The sequence below is a fragment of the Mirounga angustirostris genome, unplaced genomic scaffold (assembly GCF_029215605.1).
Source record: "Mirounga angustirostris isolate CCGP_5_RB_7025 unplaced genomic scaffold, mMirAng1.0.hap1 SCAF_15, whole genome shotgun sequence".
NCBI classification, from domain to species: Eukaryota; Metazoa; Chordata; class Mammalia; order Carnivora; family Phocidae; genus Mirounga; species Mirounga angustirostris.
The window spans coordinates 70,808,165-70,833,416 of NW_026991723.1; the positions used below are offsets into that span (position 1 = coordinate 70,808,165).

Below are 25,252 nucleotides of genomic sequence, written 5' to 3' on the forward strand. Positions count from 1 at the left end.
ATATTAGGTCACTGATCCATTTTGAGTTAATTTTTGTATATGGTGTGAGGTAGGGGTTTCCCCACCATGATCTACTGGCAGGACTAGCATTGCGTGAACTTCATGAAGGCAGAATCTGGGTCTCTTAAAAATCACCACTGGGATGTAGGCAGCCCAGTGCCTGGTACTCATTAAGTGCTCGATAACTGCCAGTGGGATGGATGAATGAATGAATGGATAAAGTTACTGGGGGGTATGTTCCTCCCCCCCAACCTGCCTACCATTACTGCAAGCACCCACAGCTGGCTGAGCAACTCTTGTTTGTAACAAATCTGACAGGCTACACTTATTAAGAACTAAATATCTACTGGGGTGCCTGGGTGACTCAGTTGGTTGAGTGTCCAATTCTTGGTTTTGGCTCAGGTCATGATCTCATGGGTTGTGGGATCAAGCCATGTGTTGGGCTCCATGCTCAGTGAGGAGTCGGCTTCAAGATTCTCTCCCTTTGCCCCTCCCCCTGCTCACAACACTTGTGTGCTCTCTAAAAATACAAATCTTAAAAAAAATAAAAATAAATCTTAGAAAGAAGTGTGTATCAACAATCTTATGTACACACTCCAATCAGTTAACTTAAAATGACCAAGATTTAATTAATGCACTTAACTGATGGCACTTAATTGAGTCCTAGCCCTGGGAAACTCCTCACTTCCTTACCAATCTCCTAGCTCAAGTCCCTCATTGCACAGAAGAGGAGACCCCAGGGCCAACGAAAGCCGTGACTTCCCAAAGTCTGGGTTTCAACTCCCAGGGCTTTCCCCCACCAAACACAGGTCTTAGCGATCACCCACTGTAGATAAGCAACAAAAAGGTATGAGGTTAGACCGAATTGCTTCTAGTGGCAGGAATGGCTGTCTGGCTCCCAAGCCTCCTAGTGAAAAAAAATGGACCTGGAGTCCTAGATCTCATTATGCCACAAGCCCATCTCCTGCCCTCCTGGTGCAGCACCTCACTGCTCTCACTCCGCACCCCCCCCACCCCCAGTCCCTGGTTACGCCAAGCTCATTCCCACTGCCGGAAACTTGCTTCCCTTGGACATCCCCCACCTGCACTCTCTCCATGCGTCTGCTCAAATTTTACCTATCAGTAAGGTCTTCCCTCACTCTATATTTCTCCTTACCATTTATCACCCCTGGACTTAAGTATTTATTGTCTCCTCCCAACTCCCACATCCCCACCTCCTACGAGAATGGTAGTTCCTTGAAAGTCAGGGACTTTGTTAGTTAACGGTTATCCCTCACCCCTGGAATAGTGCCTGGCCACACATGAGGTACTCAAGAGGTGTCTGTGGAATGCACGAATAGAAGGTAAAATGGGGGGCACCCTACTTGGTATTCACCACACCGCTAAGCATCACAGAAGGGGAGGCAGGCAGCTCCACACTCATGGTTGGCACTGACCGGACCCTGCAGCCACGGAGGCCTGCAAGTCTCCTTCCGGACCCACGGGCTGTCCCTGCCTCCTGGGGCAGGCGGGGCTGGGACGGGGCGGGTGATCAAACATTCCCACACGTCTCAGTCTAGCCCGAGATGCTGGCAGCTGTTTTTCCACTGACCTGGCCACAGAAAGTGGAGTCTTTCCCCACGGGCGCCTCATAAATGCTTGTGAAATGCACACAGGAATGAACGAACAAACTAATGCACACAGGGCTCACGCCCACACTTTCAGGAGGCTTGTGTCAGAGATAAGAAAAGATCATCCCAACAATGCCAATGCCGGGAGGTGGTCTGACCAATTCCATTTCTAGGAACCCACTGCCAGGATACATCCAGACATGAAACAAAGTCATCTGCAGAGATTTTCCTCCCAACAACACTTCGCGCTGAAAATGACCAAAAACGCTGATTTCCAACTGCAGAGGGCTAGTTAAGTAAATCACAAGATAGCCCCAGGATGCCCATTTCATAATGACATAGTGACATAATGGGAAATGTTACAATATTAAGTAAAAAAAGGCTGGTTATAAAATTGTATCTACAGTGAACACATTTAAGATAATTATAAAGGATCTCAAGACCATAAATATAATTGCTAGTTTTTCCTATCCTTTCGACCTTTCTGTATTTCCTAAATTATAACGAGCAGTGAGTTTGAAGAAAATCAAACTGATAGAACTTAAAAAAAAAAAAGCTGTCACCTGATATTTTATTGGCCCCCAGGGTGTTACTTAAACCTCCGTCTGGCCATCTCCTCCTCTCTCCTTTCTGCATTCACCCCACCCTGCTTCTTCCTCTTCCTCTGGCCTGCCCCCAACTGCCCTCCCAACCCCCGCCAGCCGGCCAGCCAGTGCTTGGGCCTTGTCAGCCTCACCTGCAACCACTCCTCCCCCAGAAATCCTGCTCCAAGGCTGGGCTGCCCCACCCAACAGTCTCCTGGCTCACAGACCCCAGGCTTGCTCTTCTACTTCCCAGCTCTGGGGCTTTGAGCTAGTCACTGAACCTCTCTGAGACACCATTTCCAACTCAGAAAAATGAGGCTGACCCCAACTCATGGGAGCCTCTGAAAGTCCAGGGAGCTAATGGACCGGACCCCCACCTCGAAGGGCACCTGAGGTCCAGGGAGCTAACGGACCCCCACCTCAAAGGGCACCTGAGGTCCAGGGAGCTAATGGACCCCCACCTCGAAGAGCCCTCCTACAGGGAGGGCCAACGCGCTGTGAGTGTGTTCTGGCCCTGCCATGTGTTGAGTCTCAGTCTGCTGCTTCTACCCAGGCTCATGAAGCTAAAGTTCTTTGTCCTCTATCTGCCTAAGTCTGGGCACCTGTCCTCTCCTAAAGGAGAAGGAAAGCAGGTTTGCTCTTGGATCTCAAATCAATACAATGGTGGCTTGGCTGAGATTCCTATTCCTCCCCTCCGCCGCTAAAGCCTCGGCTCCCACACAGTCCAACTCTCAGAGCTGATGCCCAAATCCCCAGCAGCTGCCCCTCGTGAGGCCCCATTCTATCTTCAGAAGACATTGCCGGCATTTTACTTAAGGTCCTGGGGACTCCTTAAATCATCTTCCCTCATCCACACCCACATTCTCCCATGGTCTCAGCTCAGGCCTTGCTTCTCCTGCTCTTTCAGTCACAGGGGTTTACACATTCTTCCTTCATGCTGTTCTGCATTCATCCCTCTCTAATCCCTGAGGCATTTAATGAGCCCCCACCTGCAGCCACACTCCAGGGCAGGTGCTAGGGTTCAGGTGAGTAAGAGGCTGTCTCAGCTCTCCCTGCTTTCTGGAACTCGTAGGCTGCTCAGAGAGCAAAACGCATGAATAATCAAATAATCACCTTTTGGTGTGGTTAGTGCTCTGAAAACAGCTGTGTGGCCCTGGCTGCTGGGGCCTTGTCCACGCTGTGACCAGAGCTCAGCCTGGGACAAAAACAGCCTCCAAGGGGATTCTTATGGCAAAGCTAGACCTTGAAGATGAACTATCAAACAACACAATCAAATCACTCAATACTTACCTCATAGCTCTCAGGCTCCCCCTCCTCCACCATCACCCACAACCCAATTCCAATCTAGCTGCCGGTCTGCAGACACCTGAGGGCACCTGCCACTCCAACGTATCTCCAAGGAGCTGAACTGAAAGGGGTGCAGCTGTGCTCATTTTGCTTCTTCTATGTGCTCTTCTCCACGAGCCTCCTCCCTACCGTGGTCACACGCCAGGCCAATGCCACTCGAAGTGCGGTTTCCAGATGCCTGGCATCAGCATCACCTGAGTGCTTGTTAGAAATGCGGACTCCCAGGCCCTGCCCCAGACCTACAGGACCCGAATCTTCTCGTATGCACATTAAAGTCTGAGGGACCCTGCTTTCCACCCCAATCCCACTTCCCCCTGGTCTTCGGCTTCCACCTTTTCACTGTGGCCAGCTGCTATCTTTAAGATCCACGAAAGGAGCGAATACCCGACCTCCGACCTCTGTGGCGTCTGGCTCCTCAGCAGCAGGGACCTTCACATCCACCCCCACGGTGGCACCGCCTCAGCCCCACCCTGCCCAGGTGGGCCCACACAGCACAGCGCTCACCAGCTGAGACCTCTGGCCCCACTTGGGGATGAATGTCCCTGTGGTTCCTTGGTCAAGCTTACTGAGCAAGACAGCAAACCTGCAGCTAGCTCCTAAGTAACCACCACGTGCCTCCGGGAGAAGCACTTCCCCGGACCTTGTGAGCTGGAGGTACTTGTCATTCCCAGTGTGGAGATGACGAAATCGAGACATCAGGGGCTCAACGAAAGTCACAGAGTTAGTGGCGGTGGGGTGCAGAGAGGACCCCAACCTTACAACCTGCACCAAGAGATAACAAGGAGCCCCACAGCCTTGCAGAGAAAACTCTGGAAGGGGGCTTAGAGCTGAGGCGGCCCATCTGCACTGGGCCAGGACCTAGAAAGGAGGGAAAGTAGGAGAAAAGTGGGAGAGGCAGGCGGAGGCCAGGTCATGAAACCCTTCGTCGACAGACTACAGAGCTTGGACTTACTGGGTGACAGGATAACAAAATTTTGGAGCAGGCTGCTCAAAAATGGCTACATCCTTCCCACTACTCACCCCCCCCTCCCCCATGAACCTGATTCTTTGCCTTGTGGTACTTACTTCCCTGACCCTCCTGGTGTGGCAAACAGAGTCAGACTCTCCCAGCTACTCTGGTTGCATCTTCCTGCCTGCTTGCCCTCAGACCTCAGCCCTCCATGACCTCCTCCCTCCCCTCCCAGGCTGAAGCCCAGCTCCTGGGAAACCTCCACCAGCACGTTTCTCCCAGCCGGCTCCCCTCCCGGCTCTGCAAAGCCTTATTAAGAGTCCCAAAATGGGTGAACATGCCCCTCAACAAGGGCCAGCTGCCAGGAATCCCTTCCCTCCCTCTATGATGGACAGTGCCTTCCCCAGGAGGGCTGGAGGCACAGGGTCCCCCTTCCAACCCAGGCGTGGTGCATCCAACCATCAGTTTCTTAGAGGTGAGCTCCTCTTAGAGGAAGACCCAGACTCCTCCTCCCCTTCAGCCAGCATCCTAAGGGGAGCCAGGCCGGGCCCTGGGGATGGAGCTGATTAAGAGGCAGTCTCTGCCCTGCAGAAGCTCCTAAGAGGGAGCCCTGATCCTGAGTATGTGCCTCTTTAAGAGGAAAACATTTTCGTGACCCCTGTACATTCACACACCTTGACCTGTTTGGTGATTCTTAAAAACAGAAGCCTTTCTTAGTCTTCTAAAATGTCTTTAAGTGGCAAGTCATCACTGCAACCGTGAGTCAGCCTTTACGATTGAAAAAAGTTAAGATTAACTGTATAAAAAAAGAACATTAAAACTATCCCACTACATAAAAAATTTCTTGCATTATTTATAGATTGAAAATATGTTGGTAGAACTTTTATTTGTGACACACAGATCTATTCTAGAGTCTGGCTTCTCAACGTCTGGTCTGTGGATCAGTCTCAACACCACCCGGAAGCTTGTAACAAATGCATACTGTGGGCCCACCCCAGACACCCTAGAAGCAGAATCTGCAACTTAACACTAAAGCTTGAGAAGCCCTGGCTTAGAGCATATGGCTTATGGGGTTGGGGTTAGAGACAGGGGAAGCAAGGCCAGATGGAATCCATGGAGAACAGGGTGATCTTAGGTGCTTTTGTAGGGAACATTTTTTTGGCAGCAGTATGAAGGAGGTATAGGTGTGAGGGGCCGGTGGGGGGGTAGGAAGCAAAAGTAGAGGCAAATGGGAGAAGCACAGAGACGAACCCAGTTTTAGCAGGGGTGGGATTGGTGGGGGGAGGGGCGGAAAGGAAGAGCAGGCTGGAGGACATATGACGGGGCAGGATCTGTCCAGTGCAGGTGTGCAGGTGAGTGAAAGGTGACCCTGGATTTATAAGCTGGAAGACTTGTCACTTTATGGAGACTGTGTTTTCAAGGAAGAAGGTGCAGAGGAGGGACCTGGGGACATTCACGGAGGAGATGTTCAGATGTGATAACCATATGACCCAAACTGCCCAGAGATGATCAGGCCCTGTGAAGCCCCTGACAATGGCATCAGGTGAGTCTACCCAGGAAAGCCTGCAGAATGATAAGAACAGAGGATAAAGGAAAAAGGATGAGCCATGGGGGGAGGGGAGGTTGTGGAGCCACATCATAGAAGCCCTGATATGAGGAAGGGGCAATCCAGACCCAGTGGGCTGAGACATGAGAACAGGCCACGTGGTCTTGACGAGCGCGCAGTCTCTGACCAACATGGCGAGGGCAGTGTTGGTCAAGGGGTCAGTGTTGGTGGGCGATGCTGGGGTAGATAAAGTCAGGACTGCTCTACAAATACTTAAACACCCTGCCTGTGCTTCCAAGTCCCAATCAGTCAAAGTGATGTCTTTCTGTGCACCCATGTTCATAGCAGCATTACCTGCAAGGGTCAAAAGGTGGAAGCAATTTAAGTGTCCACCGACAGATGCCCAATAAACAAAGTGTGGTGCACACGCGTTCAACAGAACATTACTCCTCTCTGAAAAGGAAAGAAATTCTGACACTGCTCCAACATGGCTGAACCTTGGGGACATTATGCCAAGCTAAATAAACCAGTCACAAAATGACAGATACTGTATGAGGGCTGCAAAGTGCAGAGCACTTGTCTGAAACTGCCGTGGAGCCTGAGGTAGTGGTCCTCGAAGCAAGGTCCCAGGTCTCGGGGGGCAGCGGCAGCACCTGGGGCCTTGTTAGAAATGCAAGTTTGCAGGCCTCACCTGAGTCTGATTCAGACCCACTGAATCAGAAACTCTGGGGGTGGGGCCCAGCAGCCCATGTTTGAACAGGTGATTCTGATGTGATAAAATCTGAGGAACACTAGTGTATACCACAGAAATTCAGTGGAAGATACATATCATTTTCCATATGAAAACAGAAAAAGAAAATCAGCCTAGCAACTTCCACAAAGAAGAGCCAGAAATGCATAACCGGCTTCAAAGCTAATACAAAGTATTTCTGTAGTGAACAAACTTTCTGTTAACAAGAGAGAGATGCAGTCCATGGGATCAACTTCCTTAGATGAGATCTAGAAGACATACCTACGATCTGGGGGTGGAAACTGCGGGTACTAGTCCTTGCTCTGCAACTGTTTACGTGTGCCACGGAGCCCGCCACAGACCTTTCAGGGTCTCAGTTTACCCATCTATAAAACCAGGGAGCTGGAAACATTTCTTCTGAGGTCTCTTCCAGTTCTGACACCGTGTGACTCCTTCTGTCCTATAAAAATCGTGACCTCAGACTAAGTGCTTTTACATAGCTGTGCCTTGGCAGGGGAGAAAGAATATCTTTAACTGGTAAGACATCCTATCACAGTTCACTAGAAAACTTTCCAAAGTTCAGTAAGTGCTAGTATCTTGCATTCGAAGAATGAGGACACTCCCTCACTAACTGGCTTTGCCATGAAAGCGACCAATGCCTAGAGTTTTAAAAATACTATAGTGCACTGGCCTGTGTTCATGAAGTCCACATGACTGGGATGACCCAGAAAATATCGCCAAACCTTCACATTTTTATCCTATGATACTTTTTAATCCAGGAAGGAGGGGCTTGTTATTTTTTGCTAGGCAGAAAATGAGTTAAAAGAACTGAACCCTACAGACCCCCGTGCCTGCCCCCTCTGATCCAAGTATCTGGGGACACGGCACTGCAAGTCTAGGCTTCCTGATAAATGGCCTTGTATTGACCTTGTTACTGGAACCCCTAGACGCTGGTTTCCTGCCTGGTTTCTCTGCATCCAACTCCCTGTCTACACCTCCTGGTCATCTAATGCTCATCCTCTTGTGCCTGGGTCCCCAATGCCACCTGCTTCCATGCCTCTGCCAAAGGCCAGTCACTTGGTTCTGATCTCAGAACTAGGGCTGGGAGAGGGATGTGGGTGTTTGTGCAGGAAGGACAGTGGAAGTGTGAGCACCAGGGGAAAAAAGATAAGGTCTAGGGAGCTTCTGGTCTCCTGTCCCACCTCACTTACACACCCTGGCTCTTGAATTCCATTAGAATTTATCAGTGGGAAACACAGCTGGCTTATTGGTCCCCCTTGTGCATCTATCATAGACCCAGTCCCTCCTCCTCCATCCAGCCAGGGTATGTAAATGACCTCCCAGGCTCTCATAATAGTCCATCTGGCAGGAAGGTACAGGTGAGGGGAGGGGGGGGGGCGCAAAACAAGGCTGGTATAGCAGGAGCAGACTGGGCACGGGCAAGGGAGGTGTGACCCACCGCAGGTACTAGAGCCATGAACAGGGGCTGGACAGGCAGTGCCAAGGTTAGTTCTGTCTATATCCAGGCAGAGGATTCCTAGTGCTAGAGGGTTTTCCAGGCTGATCTCCAACTCAAAGTCACATTTGGGTAGAGTGACCATACCTCCTGATTTGCCTAGGGCAGTCCCAGTTGAGGCTAGTTCATGAGATGCAATTATTAATAGCCTCACTTTTATCTCAAAATGTTCTGGTTTAGGTGATGAATTCTTATCGCTTTATTCTTGGGTCCCTAAGCCTGCAAAGTAGGAGTCACAGAGAAAGAGCACTAGGAGGGACCTCCAGGCTGAGTCCCGCCCCTCCTCAAATGCTCCATTCTCCTCTCCAGCACCCCCTGCCAAGCCATCACCTGGCATCTGCTTGTATACCTTTAGGGACAGCAGGCTCGCTAGCCCCTGATGAAGCCTCTCTTTTCTGGGAAAAGCTCTGTTATAAAAATACAGGATTCAAACCTATAGACAGTATGACTGCAACTAACAAGATCCCCCAGCAAGGAAAGGAGTGGCTGTGCGGGAAACCAGAAAACCTGCTTTTCCCTTCTACCTCCTTCCATCTTACGGTCTCTCCATTCAGTAAATATTTACTGAGTGCATTTGATGTTCCAGTGAAACTGGAGACACAATGGTGAGTTAAAACAGACTCAAATGGAAGGAAATTTCTATACAATAATGGGCCCGTGCTTTACAAAAATGTCAAGGTTATAAAGGGCAAAGAAAGGCTGAGTAACGGTTCCAGTTTAAGGGAGATTAAAGAGAAAGGAGGACCTTATGAAATGCACGATCTGGGGGTTTCTTTGCTACAAAAGGACACAACTGAGACAACTGGCAAAAACCTGAGTAAGATCTATAGATTATAGTATTGTTTCAGTAATGATTTCTTGATTCTAAAAATTGTGCTGTAGTCATAGAGAAGAATGTCATTGCCTTTAGGAAATACACTGAAGTATTTTGAGGGAAAGGAAGAATCTATAAATAACCCTCAAATGACTCAAGAGAAAATATATATACATAAAGAGCAGAATAAAATAAATGTGATAAAATGGTAACATCTGCGGAATCTGGGTGAAGGGTATATGAGAGTTCTTTGTTCTATTCTGAGAACCTTGCTATAAGTCTGAATCAGGTCACAATAAAAAATTAAAGGAAAAATATAAGTCTCAGAGAAAGGTTTTTGGGTTTTTTTTCCTTTTTTTTTTTTTGAAAAGAAAGCCAGATCAACCCTGACTTCAGAGAGCTCCCCGTGTCGCTGGGAAGACAGGTACTAATACAAATAATTACACTAATTAACTGCAAAATTGCAACCGTGAAAGTGCTGTCAAAGGAGAGAAATCTGGAAGCATGAGCATTTACAACTGGCAGTTTTACCTAAATCATGTGCAATCATGGGCTAACACCCAAAGCAGGAGTTAACTGGCGGGGGCGGGGGAGCGGGGGGGTGGGCGGGCGGGGGGGGGGCAAGCCTCCAGGCTTTCATGGCCCCTGTGGCAGGTGAGGTGAGCAGGGACCAAAGCATGCACACCGGGGGTCCAGGGAGACGCCAAAATCAGTCTCGTCCTTTATTCTCCAAACAACAGGAGGTGTTTCTGAAAAACCCCCTGAGTGCAGAGAACAGGCAGGTGAGAAGGCATGTGGGGTCCACTGCAGCAGTGTTGGTGACTGTGGCCTCCCAGAGGAGCATCACTGAGGATTCTTCTGTTCCCTGACACTGTAATTTTCTACAGCAGCCATGTAGGATTTTGATAACCAGACTGGGGGAGGGGGCTGGCGGGAGCAAAGCGGGCGCCAACTGTCACATCCTCTCTCCAGGCCCGCTAGTGGTTAGGGTCAAGGGATGGCTGACGGAGCTGGTCGCTGCTTCGCTCACAAGCACCCCGGGTCTAGATTGAGGCTGACTCCACCTTAGGGAAGCAAGGTGCTTGGGGGTCAGGTCTTCACACTCCACTCCCAAAGTCAGCCCAGTGCCTTCCATCCCACAGCATCCAGCTGGCCATGGCCCTTTTCTGGTCCTGGATCCTGCCCCTTGGAACGTCCCTTTAGCTCTGAGAGCTAGGCCCCATAGTGGGCCTCGGAGTGGGCCATTACTCACCCACAGTGACTCTTGGCATTGAACAATAAAAAGAAATTTGTCTGGAGGGTCAGCGGCCTGACCACAAAGGGAGGGGACCCTTTGCTGTGCCAAGTTCTGTCCTAGTGGGTTTTCATTCATTAGCTCCTTTAAAATAGTCCATTTAGAGGAAACAGGTTCCATTATTATCCTCATTTTACACTTAAATGACTTGTCCAGGAAAAAGACTTGGGTTCGCATCTTGGCTCTCACATCGGCTTATGAGCAACGTGCCTTTCGGGTGGTCACTCCATCTCTGAGCCTCAGTTTTTTTCACCCTATCAGTAATGTGGGGCTGGTAGGAATTTACAAGATTCTGGGACTAGACAGTACTATTTATACCCTTTTGAGGCACCAAGGGGTTTAGTACCGAAAATCCACTCCAAACTACACATCACTTTAAATATTTACTAAAACCTTGTGTATCCTGACGGTAAATCATGGGACCTGAATTTTCCAGGACTATCCCCATTTCAAATCCTCTGTCCTAACTTTCCACATAAAGCATCAAACTGTCTCAAAAATTCCACTCTCTCAGTATCCAAACAACACCTCCCAGGCCCTCCTCTTACACGAAGCAGTAGCACAAACATTCTTTCTCCGACAACAGATCCCAGTCTTTGGTTCAGAAAATGTAGTCACCGGAACCTTTCTGGCCCCCTGATGGAAAGAGGGTCATGGCAGCCGGTACTCCATCCCAACTCCAACTCAGCTGTTTCCTGGCACACTGGTATAAACCACAGCCAGAAGAAGCCGTCCCATGATCACAGCATCACCCACAGAGGGACACAGACTGGTTAGATGAGCTCTGCCCCCACCTACCCAGCAAGCTGCTGGTACCCAGGTAGAAAGCACGGCCAGAGGGTTGCTCCAAGGTTTAGGTCAATGAGTTAATATTTAGAAAGCACTCAGAACAGTAAGTGCCGTAACAGTGTTTCATAATGAAAACCAAAGGCATCCCTGGCAGAAGGGGCTCACGCCTCGAAGAGAACCCAAAGGCATCACTTCTAGCTGGGGAGAACAAGGAGAATGGGCACTTACCCCTGGCTTGAGTGAGGCTGGGGCCCCTTACAGACATGAGGGAGTACCCTGACTACAGGAGGCCAGACCTGGGGAAGAGTCACCACTCCTGATATACACATGGTCTCTGGGCCTTAGCACCTGCTGTTCTGTCCGCCCCCCAAATACCATCTTTTTCTCCCTTTAAGGCTGAATTCAAATGCCGACTATTCCTTATGGTGTTCCTTGATCTCCATCAGAATGAATGGCTGCCTCCACTGGTCTCTCTCACATCTGGCTTTAGCCTCTTTTAAAGTAACTGTGAGACAGGTAAGTAGATACAGAGCATGTGTGTGTGTGCGCACAAACACACACACACACGTCATTGTCTTCCCAATTCCACCATGCATCCTTCCAAGATAAGGGCCTTTCACCTTTGTAACCCTAGGGCCTGACACACAGCTCAATAAGTGTCTGAATTTGCTGTGAAATCTGTGCTCTCAGCTGGTCTTAACCTGGAGGCCAAAAGTAGCTTCAGGGGCACACATAACCAGAAGCTATGTAGCTGCAAGATCTCCAGGTCTGGGAACCCATGACTAGATCAGATTTTAGCCAGGGGCCTACCAAAGCATTCCCTTTCATCCCCCTTCAGGTGGATGAAAGGAGACACCTGTGAGACCCGAGCAGCGTGGACACTGACCAGATCCTGGCCCATCTCTAATACAGTTGGTAAGAAGAGCCCAAGCTTGGGAAGCAACACCAGCAGGCTGCCCTGCCTCCACCAGCAGGTCAAGGCCAGGGTAAGTGCAGAGTGCCTTAGGCATTCCAGCCCCTGCAACAGACCTGGGAACGGATGAAGAGGGATTGGCCCTGCTTTCCAGGAACCACTGCTGTCTGGTGGAAGGAAGCGGAGTACCGGGATTACAGTCAAAGTCGCAGGTCCCTACCACAAATCCTGAGGGTTCAGCGGGGAGGTAGGGGGCCAGGCCTTCTTGCTCCCTCCAATCCCCAAAGCTGAGCCCTGTGGGTGGATTATGTGCATCCTGGAAAACAGAATTCCTCCTGTGCCTGGACCAAAGGTTCAGAAGGTCACAGTTCATCCCTCCTGCTGCTGGCCCCAGACTACCTTTGCTAGCTCAATTTCTGCAAGAGTGAGAAAGAACAGCACTGAAATTAAACAATGTATGCGAACCCTCCCAGTTCACAGTCAACAATCAAGGAGTTGGTCCCAATCCTCTAAAGTCAGTTACCAGCTGGGAACACCAACTTCTTTCAGGGGTAAGATTTGTCTCTGACCAGGTTCCTGCCACTAGCCTGAGGATAAAAGCTGCCAGGATTCTTCTCTATGAAAAAAATGTGAAAGAAGAGGTCCAAAACAGGAGTGGTGAAGCAGTGAGGTATTCTGAATTTGATTCTGTGTTAACTTAGATTCTTTCTCCTGCTCCCAGCTGTCCCTGAGGACCTGCCCCTTCCTGGCAGGGATGTTCCCCCAGGCACCCTGGGTTTGCTGGGACCCACTGGTCTACTCAGCATCCTCACCCAGCACTGCATCTGATATACAGAAGCAGCTCAATAAATGCTTGCTGAACAGAAAGCCACTTGGAAAATGCCTTCAGTAACTTGACCTTTTACATTCCTCAGCTAATGCCTAATTTGCATATAAGAGTCCAGTTTTAGGAGATGGCCAGTCACCAGAGACAACTCAGGATCAATACAGAGTATTAGGCATGTTTTATTCTACTCTGATTCTCTGCAAATTGGTATTCCATTAAGTGTATGTGGGATTTATGGGCGCTTACTATAAACTAGAATATTTAACTAGAATGACTTACTGTCAGATAATAGCTTACCATTGTTAATTTTCAACTAGTCAATCTCAGAAAGGTTTCCAGCTTCCAGTCTCCTTTACATGTTGATTTAATCGCCAGGAAAGTCATCTATTTCAAAGTCTCCATACAATAAAGGGCAGCTGGATGAAGAAGAAAAAGACCTGCCCAAGGAAGAAGACCTGAGTTCTATCCCACCTAGGGCAATGCAGTATGATCAGCTGTTCAAGACCTCAATTTTCTCATTTGTAAAATGGGAATAACACTGGCCTCATGGGAGAGTTGTAAAAATTGAGCTGATACATGTGGATGCATTCTGCACAGTTCTATAAGGCTATACGATGGTTAAACATAACATGAAATTCTTGAACAACTCAGGTAGGCTAATGACAGAAAGCAGGGTGGTTCTAAAGGGGAAGAAGAGATATTTTGCCCCCCAAGGGACACTTGGTCAGGGTGGCGGGGAGGGCATTTTTGGTTGGCACAACTGAGGAAGAAGGATTGCTACTGGAATCTACTGGGTAAGACCAGGGATGCTGCTAAATATGTTGCAATGCTTTGAACAGGCCCCACAACAAAAAATGATCCAACCCCAAATGTTAACAGTGCTGAGGTTAAGAAACCCTGATCTGAACAATCAGGAAAGTTGGGTAGGGGAGCTTTTTCCAACAGAAATCCTTCTAACCAGGCTGTACTTCCATCATCTCTTTAAACATTTGCAAGATGGATCATCTTGCAAACCAGCTCTTTTGTAAGTAAAGCTGAACTGCCAACTTCTGGAGTTTCTGAATGTATAAAACTGCTTTTAACTAAGATGCTCTCCGATTACAATTCGGCTAAATTGTTTTTCCAAAGCCCTTGACTTCTGCAGTTCTCCAGGGCACAAAGACAGGGTCTGTCACTCTGCCACTAGGCCCTAAAGATGCTTTCGTAATTCTAATTTCCTGGTCAAATGGGAGCCACGAGGGTCTCTAAACGAATTAAATTCACATCACGTCAACTGCTCCCTTGCTTAGTGCCGGGCACGGAGCCAAACACCTCCACATAATTTATCCCACTTAATCCACCCAACCACCGAGTGAGGTGGGCATTATTACCGGCTGTTTGCAGGGGAGGAAATTGAAGATCAGAGAGGTTAAACAACTCGCCCAAGGTCACCAGCTGGCCAGGGGGAGCCCAACTTGAACGGAGTCTCCAGTTTCCAAGTCACAAGCTCTTTCCATCAGCTCGGAAAACCCAGGTGTCAAGTTGTCTCAACTTCCCATGAATTTTTAAGGCAACGGCAACTTCTCAGTAAGTTTAGGCTGCTGAAAATGGGAATTTCCGGGGGGCTGGGCGTGCTCACATACACTCCCCTCCACTGCAGCTGTCTCACCGCAGGTACCTGATAAATCATTCCATATCGCCCGCGGAACGGGGAGGATTTATTGGCGCTGGAGTTCGTGCCAGGCCCAGGAAATGCCATCTTTGAAAGCCGAGAGGCGGATTCGCCCTGGGAGCCGAGAAGGTCTGGCCGCCGCACTTGGTTGGCTCCCCCGCGGGCTGTGCGCCCCTCGGCGCCCCGGGCTGGGGTCGCCGCGGCGCTGGGCCCTCCGGGGTCGCCGGCCACGTCCACCCCTGCCCGGGTCGGAGCGCACGCCCACGCCCACGCCCCGCCGCCGCAACCGCGTCCCGGCCGCCCGCCCGAGGCTGAGCCCCACCCCGCCCCGCTTGCTCCCTCCCGCCGCGGCCCCGCCAGGTGAGCGCGGCCCGGGCGCCCCCTCCCCGCCCCGACGTGGCGTCGGGACCCCGGGGCCGCGGCGTCCACCAGCCCGCCCGCGCGCTCACCGCGCGCTCGGGGACGGGTGGGGGCGGGGCGGCGCCGAGCGCGCCCCCGGCCCCCGGTAGCCCCGCGCCCTGCCTCGGCCCGCTGGGGTCGCGCCCGCCCGTACCTGCAGCATCCGGGGCCGCGGGGCGCCCAGGTAGGTCGCGCGAGCGGGCGGCGCGGAAGCTCGCTCGCGGCGCGACCTGGCCGCCGTCTGAGCATGCCCAGTGCCGCCCGCGGGCGGCTCCCGCCGGCCGGGCTGGCCGCGACGGGCCCGCGCGCCGGGCGGGGGGCGGGCGCCCGGGCCGCCCTGCGGGGCGCCCCTGCTCCGCCCCGGTCTGGCGCGCTCGGACGCGCCGCCCAGGGCCACCGGGGCTCTGCTGCCGAGCTCCTGGCAGCCCCCAGTCCCCTCGCGCGGGCACGCAGGCTTTCGTTCCACGCCATTTTGGGGTACCTACTGTGTGCCGAGCCCTCAGTGATTTTATGCTTAGGAATGTCCAGCAGACCGCGTTCAACAAATCTTTGAAATGAGGACGAGTCTTGCCTAGCTGGGGTCCTGCCGACTTTCAGTCCAGTGCTTATCCCGTTCCACTAGTAAGCTTACCGGCTTAAACCTTCCCCAAATTTCTTACCCGCCATTACCCCCCTCCTCCCATCTGTGCTCTTGCTGTCCTCTTCCATCTCAACTGACATCGGCCTTCCTGCAGCCCCATGAGCACCTTTCTGTCCACCAAACGCTGAACTTGGCCAGCCTCAGGACATTTGCACATGCCTTTCCCCCCCTCCTGCTCTGTGGGACTTCTTTGCCCAGTTTTTCACGTGGCTGGCACCTTCTCATTCTCGTTGTACCTATGTCCTCATCTGAGAGGACTTGCCTCAGCACCTTACTACATTAACACCCTGTTCCTGGACATTCTCCATGTCCTCATTTTATTTCCTTCACGTGTATCACTATCCATTCGTTCAACAAGTAATTATTGATCATCTACTTTGGTTCTTCAGGCGTGGTGAACAAATAGGCAAAAATCCTGTCCCCTGGTGGAGTTTGGGGAAAGAGAGGCAGGCAAGAGACAATAAACATGTAAATAAGCAAACTATATAGTATATTAAAAGGTTATAAGTCATAAAAGCGAAAAAGGACAGGGTAAGGAGACAAAGGTCTAGGGAGTAGAGTTTTCAATGAGGTAGGCTGATCAGCCTGTGAGAGTGACATCGAGAAGGTGGCGACTCAGCCCCGCAGAGGGAACAGCTTGTGCAAAGACACGAAGGTGCAACACTCGTTAGGGTTTGGCAAGGACAGCGTAGTGGGAGATGAGGTCGGCAAGTGACTTTTCCTCTCATTCGCTTCTTGTGTATTCCCCTAGGGAATTGCTGGAGCTGTATAGCCCTGCCTGTCTTCACTGCAGTGTCCCAGCTCCTGTATGGCAGCACGTGCCACACAGTAAGTGCTCAAATACTATCTGTTGAATGAATATGTGAATGGAGGGATGGACTTATGTTTGGAACCGTCCGGTCTGGACTACGATGCCCGAGGTCCGGGGGGCTGGCCTGCCCAGGGCCATTCGGTGGCCGCCGGCAGCACCTGGTGCCTCACTTGGGTCCCTGTCCCCGAGTTGCACGTCCCCGGGTAGCGCCACTGCAGCGGGCGCCGCCTGAGCGTCGCGTCGGGGGGAATTCCGACGGAGTCAAGGAGTCCCAGGAACAGGACCCGCCCCGAGCCCTGCCCCGCCCTTTGGTCGCTCGCAAAACCTGGCGCCGCGGCGCCGGTCCAGCCCCACTGAGACGGACGGGGAGTTCACTGGGCATGCTCGGAGCCGGGCGGGGCCCGAGTGCCCGGGAGGAGGAGTCTTCTGGTGGGGCCGGCGATGCCCCCGCGGAGCCCCGCGGGACGCTCAGCGCCCGCTTTGTTCCCGACGCCTCCTGGAGGGTCTGGGGGGCTTTTTTTTTTTTTTCAAAGCTTAGTAAGAAAGCTGGGGATCCAGAGTCCGTGAAGGGCGTTCTCTGCCCTCTCTGTTTTGTGATCTGCGCCAAGCACATTACCCTGACTGTGTTTTCGATAGTACGAATACCCATCACTTGGCTCTGGGCAGAATGTGGGGACTGAATGAAATAAAAAACGTGAACATGTTTAATCCATTTTTTTTTTAAGATTCTATTTATTTATTTGACACACAGAGAGAGACAGAGAGGGAACACAAGCGGGGGGGAGTGGGAGAGGGAAAAGCAGGCTTCCCGCTGAGCGGGGAGCCGATGCGGGGCTCGATCCCAGGACCCTGGGACCATGACCTGAGCCGAAGGCAGCCGCTTAACCGACTGAGCCACCCAGGCGCCCTGTTTAATCCACTTTAAAGACCCATTTCGTGAGTGCCTGCCTCAGTTACCTGTCATCTGCAAACCAGTTTCCCAAGTGCTAATATGAGGAAACCTGAGTTAATGGACATGTGAATTCTTGGAGTTGTCTCAATTTGCCTTCTACCACAAACTAGGCTGAAACTATCTTTTCTTTCTCCACATGCAACAGTCATGAGCTTAAACAGTGTTCTTAAATTCGACCTCAAAAATATCTGTACACCTAAGGGAAAAAGACCTAAATCTTTTTAAAATCGTGCAATTCCATCACCATAACAGAAGCAGGAACAAAAGGAAAGAATATTCCCCAAACTGGAAACAAATGAATGTCCACAGATAGTGGAATGATTAGTTAGGTTATGGTATGTTTGTTGAATAATAACTAGTTTATACTAAGCTAGACCATACTGCAACAGGGGGAAACTAACAATACAATGTTAAGGGGGAGGGGAGCCGGGAACAAAAAGACTGCATAAAGATTAAGTCTACACATTCACCCAGACTAGAAGGAAATATGGGAAAATGTAAAGAGTTTAATTTGGGGGGGTAGTATGGTTGGTTTCTCTTTTTAAGTTTATTACTAAAAAAAAAAAAACAAAAAACCAAACCAAAGTTTATCTATTACTGTCACACTGTTGTGTTTGCAATAATAAACATTGAAAGACCAAATTAAAAATTTGTGAAGTTTTGTGAAAGTCTAATTATAATAATAACAATAATTACTATTATCAAGCTCAAGTATGCTTGAATTTTACACATATTGTGTCTTTAATCTGGACAGTGACTGGGTGTTTCTAGCTCAAGTTTTACATAAGAAACAATCTAGGAGCCATTCACAGCTAGTAAGAGATAGGGTCAGGACTGAACACAGTTGGTCTGACCTCAAAGCCAGGACATTAGGTTTTATAATACTGCCTCTCTGTGTAGTAGCTTGCCATGTATTGATCAGAAGAGAAACCACATATCATTTCATTTTGTGTCTTTTTTTGCCTTATTTTCTCTACCCTTTGATGTGTTTGTAGGCTGCAGATTGCCTTTAAATGTTCTGGTCTCCTGTTACTATTTTCTTATTGGAGCCAAAATGTTAAAGTCCATCCTGTTCAGCTGTTGCACCTGGAGTGACATGATGTTATTATCAGCAATGACAGTTGATCTTATATCATAAGCTCCCAAACTTTATGGAAATGAAGCTTTTGGATGGACACATAGTCTTCTTAGTCTGTGTGGTTGAACCCAGCGAAATCGAGAGCAAGTAGAGGCCTCATCGGGGTAAGGCTATCCCAAGTCTCAGATGATGAGGCCAGTCCAGACATAGATGATTCTCCCTGGATAATCATTTTGGAGTCAGAATCACAACATAATGGAACCACCTGGTCCATGGACTCCTCAGAATTTTGCTGTGATGAAAAGATACAGGGCTAATTGTCCTGATGATGTTTGCCAAGAGAAAGCCAGGGCCCTAATAGCAGCCCTCCTACTGTTGATAAGCAAAACCAGAAACAAACAAACAAATACCCCAAAAAACCCAGCTCTCTCTTCTAGTAGTGCTGGTAGACTGTTCCTGGCCCAGAAATCACCAAACAACAAGAAACACAAAAAGCCAAAGAGGGTCATTTTGTAGGAGAGGAAAGTATGCCACAAACCCAAAGGCATCACTTGTAATGGGCCAGATTCGTACAGGGGAATGAGAGATGCGCAACTGGGCACAGTTATTAGCATATTCCCAGAAGCTGCCATTCGCACTGAAAATCTGGTGCCCAGCACCATACACAGGCAATTGGCTGGGGGCATTTATAGGAAGAGTTTCCTGGAAGAATCACTGAGGATTGTCATTCACATCAAGACTCAGGAAGTCTGGGCACCATGTGGACTGTTTCAGTGATTTACAGGGCAGGGCTCCCAGCTGAGATGCTAATGCTCATCAATTATTTGTACTGTTAATGCAAGCTCCTGAAGGGCCGAAGCATCAGCAAATATATGGACAAGTGGTGCTGTTATAATGACAAGTGAAAAGAATACGATGTAAAATTATATACATAGTATGGCTTCCACTCTGAATTACAAAGTTAAACCATATAAAACTGCCATTTTGTGGGGCAATAATGGTTGAACACTGGCAACTTCCTGTATTTCAACTTAATACATACACATAGAAAAAAGACTAGAAAGAACTGCACCAAAATATTAATGGTGACTCTATCTGAGCATTGCATTTACAAGCAGAGAAACAAGATATGGAAGGTATTTTTTATAAATCTGGAGAACCTCAAGTCTTTGGGCATCTATTTCTTTGCTGTGTCTTTATAGTTCCCTAAATCTTATTTTAGGGTGTGTTTCCTTCATTATCAGGAAAAGTGGAACAAACTTTAAAAGGTGGCAAGCTAAACAAAATGATGTACAGAGGGAAAACAGCTACTCTGGAATCATACACAAATGGGAGAGGTTCCTTTCACAGAGAGTGAAGCCCACTCTGCCCTGTCCAGCATGGACAGATGATGGCAGAATATCTGCTCCTGGCCCAGGAGGGAGGGAGGGAGGGGAGGAACTGATCAGTGGTCTAGTTGGGAGCCTGTAGAGGGGTGTTCGTCTGACTTGGGACCCTGTTCATCCCCGCAGCCTGTGTTCTTAGGACTCTTGGACTTCATGGATCTCACTTGGAGAAACACAAATTTTTAGCCTAAAGTTTTATCCATTGAAAAATGTTTTTCTTCGTAAAAAAAAAAAAAAAAAAAAGGACACCTGGGTGGTTCAGCTGGTTAAGCCTCTGCCTTTGACTCAGGTCACGATCCCAGGGTCCTGGGATCGAGCCCCGCATCAGGCTCCTTGCTCAGCGGGAAGCCTCCTTCTCCCTCTGCCTGCCGCTCCCCCTGCTTGTATGCTCTCTCTCTCTCTTTCTCTCTGACAAATAAATTAATAAAATCTTAAAAAAAAAGAAAAATGTTTTTCCATTGCGAATTATCACTGCCAAAGGAGTTTTGTCTGTAAAACTGATGAACAAACTTAGCATGGGTACAAGAGCGGTGTTGTAGATTCATTCATTCATTCATCACATATTTATTAAGCACCTACTATGTGTCGGGAACTGCTCTAAGTGCTTGGGAGACATAAGTGCACAAAAGAAACAACAATTTCTGCTCTCATGGGCATGAGGCCCTTCTACCCGGGCAAACCAGACAATGAACAACAAGCATTATAAACAAGTGAATTATATGTTAAGAGCCTAGGGGTAAGGCTCATAGAAAGGGTACTAGAGTGAGGTGGGTGGGGAGTTGCAGTTTTAAATAGGACTGAAAAATTTAGTCACTTAAGCAAATACTTAAGGACACCTGAAGAAGATGAGGGAGTTAACTCATGTCTATATCTGGGGGAAGAATCTGGGTAGACAGAACAGCCGGTACAAAGGCCCTTAAGGAAGCATATCTAGAATAAGGAGGTTGGTGGAGCTGTGTGATGCCAAAGAGTTACCGGGTCAAGAACTTGAAGGCCCTCCCCTGTGGGTCCCAGGAAGGACTCAGCTTTTCAGTGTGAGCTAGACAGAAGCCAAGCCAATGTAATGGCTGTCAAATGTGCTTCTCAACACACTCCAAAGTTAAATGCTATCCCTGCAGATGGTTACTAGATGCAACCTGACAGATTGAAATAAGGGAACTGAAATCATGTAGCAGGCCTCTGTAATAAGGGAGTCAGCCATAGGATCCAGAGTATGCATACATTTTTAATATTATCGTGTAAATGCAAAAATAACATAATGAGTGACCTCAGAGGGTTCTCAGACCTTCAAGAACAGTTGAGTGAACCCTTAGGGATACACAGACCTGAGTTGGAAAAACAATTTCCTGGTGCACACACTGTAGATATGCCAGAGGAGCAGAGGAGCATAATAGGCCCATGGACCACCACATGGATTTGCTGCTACACAAGAAATGGAAAGGTAAGTCTAGGGATTTTGAGATCCTGTTCTGGAAACTCAGCAGAAGGTTGTGGCTTTAGAAACAAAGAGAAATGATGGGAAATGCAGGGAATGAGAGCTGATACCCTGAACTGTGGCTGATGGTGTTTAAGCAATGGGTGGTGTCATCTTACAAAACCCAGGGAGAATGGGTTTGTCAGGTCTCCGAACCACACCTTTAAAGTTCATATGTCCAACAATAGAAGGAGAGAGAGAAAAATACCCAGGCAATGTAGAATAGTCATATGGAGGTCATGGCTTCGGAAAATCAGCAACCATAAAGGACATATTCAAGGAATACCCTAATAGAAGATTCTAGGGCAAAGAGTCAGGGAAAAGAGTGAAAGCAGCATTTTTTTTTTTTTTAAGATTTTATTTAGTTGCGAAAAAGAGAATGAGAGACAGAGAGCATGAGAGGGAGGAGGGTCAGAGGGAGAAGCAGACTCCCTGCTGAGCAGGGAGCCTGATGTGGGACTCGATCCCGGGACTCCAGGATCATGACCTGAGCCGAAGGCAGTCGCTTAACCAACTGAGCCACCCAGGCGCCCTGAAAGCAGCATTTTTAAAACTTTGATCCAGGAACCCCGCATCAAGATCACCTTGAGAGAAGGAGTCCTTTTGTAAAAGCAGCCCTCTGGCCTCAGCTCAGACCTTCTGGTTCTGCCTGCGGACCCCAAGAACCTGCATTTTATAATTAACTATAAAGGGGCGCCTGGGTGGCTCAGTCGATTAAGCATCTGTCTTCTGCTCAGGTCATGATCTCAGGGTCCTGGGATCCAGCCCAGCTCCCTGCTAAGCGGGGAGACTGCTTCTCCCTCTCCCTCTGCCCCTCCCGCCATATGAGCGTTTGATCTCTCTCTCTCAAATAAAGAAATAAAATCTTAAAAGAATCTTATGTACACTCAAGTTTTATAACTTCTGCCCTGTAGCCTCCAATATATGTACTCTAAGAACCTAGTCTGATAAACTAAGAGGATGGGAAATTTTACCAAGAGATAATCATGGTCTTGTAGGTATCACTGATGCTTAAATGGATGGGGCCAAGGGCCACAGCATCAGCTTCTTAACCATTTAAAGGGGTAGAAGGGGAGGGGACAGGAGATGGAGAGAGGCCATCCCCTGCAGTCAAATAGCGACCCCTCGTAGAGAGTTATCAGGCTTTCGGCTTTCTGTTCTTGACCTTGGATCTCTGACTCCATCCACCTGACCATGCTCTCCTAGGGCCAGGGGGAAGCTAACCATGTGATTGGAGAGGAGGTGGTAATGGGGATAGTCACAGTGGTGGTGATGTTTGCTAAGAGAAGTAGACACTAAAATAAACACATTGGAGTGTGTAGAGTACACACAAACCTGAAACTGAGAAGGTCATTACCTCCTGAAGAGGAATTGGATAAGTGGGGGCAGGGGAGGGATGAGTGTTTACCTTTTACCATAAACCCTTTTGTATCTTCTGACTTATGTACCATGTGATGTATAACCTATTTAAAAGTACATTCTTTGTGGGGAAAAAGCATAATGATATATGCATCATTTTTTTTTTTTAAAACTACCTTGTTTTACATTTTGGCTCCCTCTAAATTTTACTGACCAAGTACAAAGCCCAGGTTTTAACAAATCAAGGCTGTAACTATGACCAGGGCACAACACAGTGTAGCTTGCTTGAAAAAAACAGCCGTAGGTCAAGGGCTCTTACTCCTACTGGCAATGCATGTGACTGAAGGATAGAACAGAAAGAGAGCTTCAGATGAGGATAAAGGAGTAAGAAAAATCACTTCAGTGGTCTCGAGATCAAGAGTGATGCTTTCCTGACACAGCTGGTAAGAAAATGGCTGGGAAGTCAGACGGAGCACTTCAGCTACCCACGCCCTGAATGGAAGTCACAGCCCCATGGAAAGACAATCATCTGACATCTGTTCTAGCTTGGCTGACCGTTCCATTCTTGAGACACTGGAAACCTGATCTGGGCCCAAAAGAAAACCGTGCTTCCAATCCCTGGTGACATTTCAAGAACAGGGGCCACCGTTCATCCTGCCCAGAGCTCTGGTGACCTTCTAGTATCGCGTGGATGACACACCACAGGATTTCCTCAACTGCGCCCTGGCGTCCTGCTGGGATGTTGCTCTCATTTTTTCCATGCAGTGACACAGTCACTACATTGAAGTCCAAACAGACCGTCCAGCTATGCCTCCATAAACACGAGTCACATGTGAAGTTTAAGGAATCTGTGTTCGGCCAGGGGTGTCAGAGTTCCCAAGCCGTCTCCACATGCAGGGTACGGGTTGATGAGAGTCATAAGATTTTCTGCCAACATGCCTGAGCAGTGATCAGGGACCGACTTCATGTGGCAGCCACCAAGGTCTACCCAGATACTGTTCTCCATCCAACATTCCATGTTCCAGGGTGAAGTTCTCCAGCTATTATATCAGAAAACATTACTCTCTGTCCATTTCTTTGTCTTCTTGGGCTTCTCTCAGTTTGGTCTTTGTTGCAGCCACCTTGCCCATCTGCGGTCATGCAGCCCAACCACTGGCACAAATCTCTTTCTTGCCTCCTCTTGAAGAATGAAGGTACCCACGTCAACCTCCTAAAACATCATTCGACCATTGCTGCCTTTGAAATCCTATCCATCCTTTAAAGCCCATCTGACAAGCTACCTCTTCCTAGATTATCCCAACTGGTTATGAGCAGTCTAATCCCCTCGCCCCTGTGGATTTGGTCTGTTCTTTCATGCTTCTCATCGCATACTGACTCCCATGTAGTTATTAATGTACATGCCCCTTTTGGAAGGCTCTTGGAAAAATCCCCTGAATGGGGTCATGATGCCATGATGCCATGTAGGCTGTGACTATTATTTCTGAGCAGGGTATGCAAAGGGCCGTAAGCCTCTTCTCAAAAAATTGCCTAACTTTCTGCAGTGAGCAAGAAGTTAGGTTGTATCTAAAGTCCTTCTGGAGTTCTTTCTGGAATTCTGCTTGCGAGCTTAATAATTAATTGACCAATAGACAGAAAAGAGATACAGACAGATGTAGATACACAGGGAGTATAAGAAAATATAGGAGATAAGCTAAGGGAGAAACATGAGCAGTGGTGTCCCAAATAAGGTATAATTAATCTGTGATTAGATGTCACTAGGCACTCTCAATTTCTATGTGAAACAATTAAAGGAATTAGGACATTGCCCATGCCTCTCTACACCTGGGAGTCACCTAGTTGTGCTGGTGGAAGGTCTATAGGTCAAGGACACACCCCTTTGTTGTCTGCCTGTGTTGCTGAGTGAGCTAATTCCAAACCAGCTCTGGGGCCTGTGACCTTCATCTTTAGGCAGGAGGACCAGGAACGGCAGGGTGAATAAAATCCATCATAGAAATTACCGAGGAATAGAAGGGGGCTGAAACCTTCTTGGTGTCTTGTGGTTTCAATTTCATTGTAATCTAGAATCATGTACAGTCTCAACCTTGGGAAGCTGCCCCAATTTTGTCAGCACCCATGATAATATTTTATCCTTACATTATAGGGTCCAAAGCATCGAGGGCAGTCCTCATTTCTCTCTCAGTCTTATACAGTCTGAGTAACCAGCTTTCTCTGACTGCATAGGCAGACCCAGGAGCCCCTCCTTCTGCATTTAGATTCCACTAGATTTATGCTTAACACGTCATATACAATTGAGCAAGCCTGCTGCCCTCACTGTGAACTCATATCATTTCTTTTTATGTTGGGAACCTAGATAGAATCTGGCACCTAATAAGAGTGTGATGAGTGACCAAATTAGTTGAAATTGGATTGCCTTATTGATATGTTTCAGTCAGTCCAAGTCCCTTGACTTAACTTAGGCCAGCATATTATTTTCCATTACGCTTGGTTCATTGGCATAAAAAAATGTACATAATACTAGTACATATTTCAAATGCCAATTCACATGAGAGAACAATTTCCCAACAGTGTTATCTAGTTTCTTCTCA

General features: G+C 48.7%; 1 protein-coding gene and 1 long non-coding RNA gene across 5 annotated transcripts in view; one reads left to right on the plus strand and one right to left on the minus strand.

The window, feature by feature from the left end:
* The window catches only part of PTPN3 (protein tyrosine phosphatase non-receptor type 3), a 106,532-nt gene extending 91,279 nt beyond the window's left edge, over positions 1-15,253 (minus strand). For 2 of the 4 annotated variants that reach the window (XM_064580025.1, XM_045882877.3), the window contains exon 1: positions 15,123-15,253. The gene's annotated coding sequence lies outside the window, so the exon portion shown is untranslated. The remainder of the gene's footprint in view (positions 1-15,122) is intronic. The other 2 variants (XM_064580026.1, XM_064580027.1) reach the window with 2 other exon arrangements.
* Positions 15,254-15,407: 154 nt separating this feature from the next.
* The window catches only part of LOC135362758 (uncharacterized), a 73,412-nt gene continuing 63,567 nt past the window's right edge, over positions 15,408-25,252 (plus strand). Inside the window, exons 1-2 of the long non-coding RNA XR_010407878.1 lie at positions 15,408-15,589; positions 16,360-16,436. This is a non-coding gene — a long non-coding RNA (uncharacterized LOC135362758). The remainder of the gene's footprint in view (positions 15,590-16,359; positions 16,437-25,252) is intronic.